The sequence below is a fragment of the Odontomachus brunneus genome, unplaced genomic scaffold (assembly GCF_010583005.1).
Source record: "Odontomachus brunneus isolate Ranch 3 - 2012 unplaced genomic scaffold, Obru_v1 Obru_scaffold_139, whole genome shotgun sequence".
In the NCBI taxonomy this organism is placed as follows: domain Eukaryota; kingdom Metazoa; phylum Arthropoda; class Insecta; order Hymenoptera; family Formicidae; genus Odontomachus; species Odontomachus brunneus.
In genome coordinates this window covers 357,286-359,896 of record NW_022639589.1, presented here as the reverse complement: position 1 = coordinate 359,896, position 2,611 = coordinate 357,286, and the positions used below count along the sequence as shown (strand labels likewise).

At 29.5% G+C, this 2,611-nt stretch overlaps 1 protein-coding gene across 1 annotated transcript in view; it reads right to left on the bottom strand.

Moving 5' to 3' along the window:
* LOC116850252 (liprin-alpha-1) overlaps positions 1-2,611 on the bottom strand; it is a 655,857-nt gene that overhangs the window by 412,365 nt on the left and 240,881 nt on the right. The window lies entirely within an intron of this gene.

The window sequence follows — 2,611 nt, the reverse complement described above, 5'->3', positions numbered from 1 at the left end:
TATATATATATATATATATATATACTAAATATATATTTCATTGTAAGCAATGCAAAATATATGTCTACATTCGTGTTTGCATTAAACAAGCCTGACATTTCTCTAATTATCCCTGATTAATAGCATAAAAACGAGACATATGCAAAACAAATGTATCATATTCGAAAAACATTAATTACATGCTCTAAGGTAAGAAAAAAAAAATATCGCACAAGGAAATTCGTCGCTGGGATTCGAACGCTCGCTGACGGCTCAAAAATGTTCGACGTGGAAGCCTCAGTCTGCTCAGCCACGCCGCCTCACTTAAAGACAGTTGCATCTTTAGCTATATCTGAGATACAGTCCCGCAACCCAAACTTTATACTGTAATTTCTCACAAACAAAGGCCCATTGGCACAAACTCTAATTAAGATGTTGATGCTTAACATCGTAGCTAGCGGACGTGCTATGACTCGTTCAGAAATCGATTTAGCAGTTGTGGCATCTCCTTATCAGTCAGGAATTCCTATGATAGTCTACAGCACACATTACTCAATTATACACGCAAAAACACATTTACTTCACAAAAACTGATTAAATCTTGTTTTCTTTATCTTTATTTTTCTGCACTACTTTCAATTTCTTTACTTTTATCTTGATCCCTTATTTTTCTTTTATTATTTTTTCTAGCTGTTCCACTTTTTACAGTCTCGTTTTTATTTGACTCTTTATTTTCCATCCTAACATTCCTAATCACTCTTTTCAAATATCCTTTTTATGTGAAAAAACTACGTTTTATATATAAATATCGTTTTATATATTTTAATAATATATAAAACGTTAATAAATTTTTAATAAACAATGAACGATAACTAAAACTATTTAAATATTAGAATTATTATTTGAATAGCTTTCATAACATATATCAAGATTAAACTTACTAGAATTAACCCATTAACGCCCAAATGTACTGAAATTTTAAATATTACTACAAAATTATAATTTTAAATATTACTACAAAATCATATAGTAATTTACATAGTAATTCCATAGTAAAACAATTTGGATAACCAAATATAAATGAAAATTCGAATTAAACGTTTTAAATCGACCACCATTTTGGTACCGCCATGTTTGTTGAAAAAAATATCCATGGCATTTTTTAAGTTAAAGTGTCGGGAATATGTTTTAGACACTTTCCTGAGCGATACTAACACGTTTTATGGGGAAAATAGCGAAAGAAGAAAAAATTAGCCCTAAAAACATGCGTTTTTTAAATTTTATTTTGCAAAAATTTTTCATAAATTGCGATTTTTTCAATTTTTTCAACGCTATTCAATAGAGCGACATCAAAATTGGTAGGAATGGTACTTTTTATAAACAACAGACCTCATTTCCGTAGTAAAATAAATGGCTCAAATCAACGTAAAATTTCAGCACATTTGGGTGTTAATGGGTTAAGTCTCTTTCGTCAATATTTTTCAAAACATTATATAAAAAATAATATACACACACACACACACATATATATATATATATATATAGATATATTTACCAGATAAAAGTTTATCGACGGTTGCACTAAGACGTGTATTATGCTCCTCGTTCATTTTAAGTCGTTGATTAACACGCATCACTTCCGCATTCTTTTCTTCTAATTGTGTCTCCAGTCTTTGTATTCTATCTTCAGCGCTACCATGCCTCTCTTGAGCCTGCTTAAATATTTTATATAATTTTAATTATTTATAATATTACTAATTTCTATTAAGAAATAATATATCTAATTTTATGAAAAGAAATAAAAGAAAATAGAGACTCTTGATCTCAAAATCAAGAGGGTGGCAATACTTTAATTTTATTATAATTAATTATAATTTCAAAACTTTATATTAAAACTTGCATGTTCAGAGTGAATTGCTTTTTATTTAACTCTTTTCCTTGTATTTATTATCTGACTTGAAATAAGTATTCTATAAACTAATTCAGTCTTCGAAATTACTTGCAATTCCTTGGCGAGCGTTACATCTTCTTTCTTTCTCTTACTTCTTCAATTTACTTGGCAAGTCCTACAATTAATTATCGTAAAACTTAGCCTCAGAAATGTTATATTTCTTTGTCCTCTATACATGTTATTTTATATTATATTATTAATCCAAAAAAATTAGAAGGACAATGAAAGAGCCAAACGCCAAATATTGGAGCGGAAACAAAAAATTTTTTAATTGAATAATAAGAAATCACAATAAACAATACTCAATTAAAAAATATATTGACAAATCAAACGTTTCGGTTCTCGGTTTGGACCCTCTTCAGTGAATTTATACAGTACAAAAATTTATTAAATATATCAGCACAACTTACAAGGGGAACCCGGCAGTCTCTGATCACCGATTTGAATAAAATTTTATGGGTGTGTAGTATGCACTCATACATTTATTCCTGTAAAGCCGTAGGACCCACTATTGAGGCATTCTCGAGAAATATTTTTTTTAATATTTCGAGAAAATTTTTTGTCCGTATAGTACCGTTACGGAAAAGCAACCTTCGAGCTAATAGCGTAGCGTCCACCGTAAGACGTAGACTACTACGCTCATGGTTGCAGGTTCGATTCCCTGAATGATTTTTTTTTTTT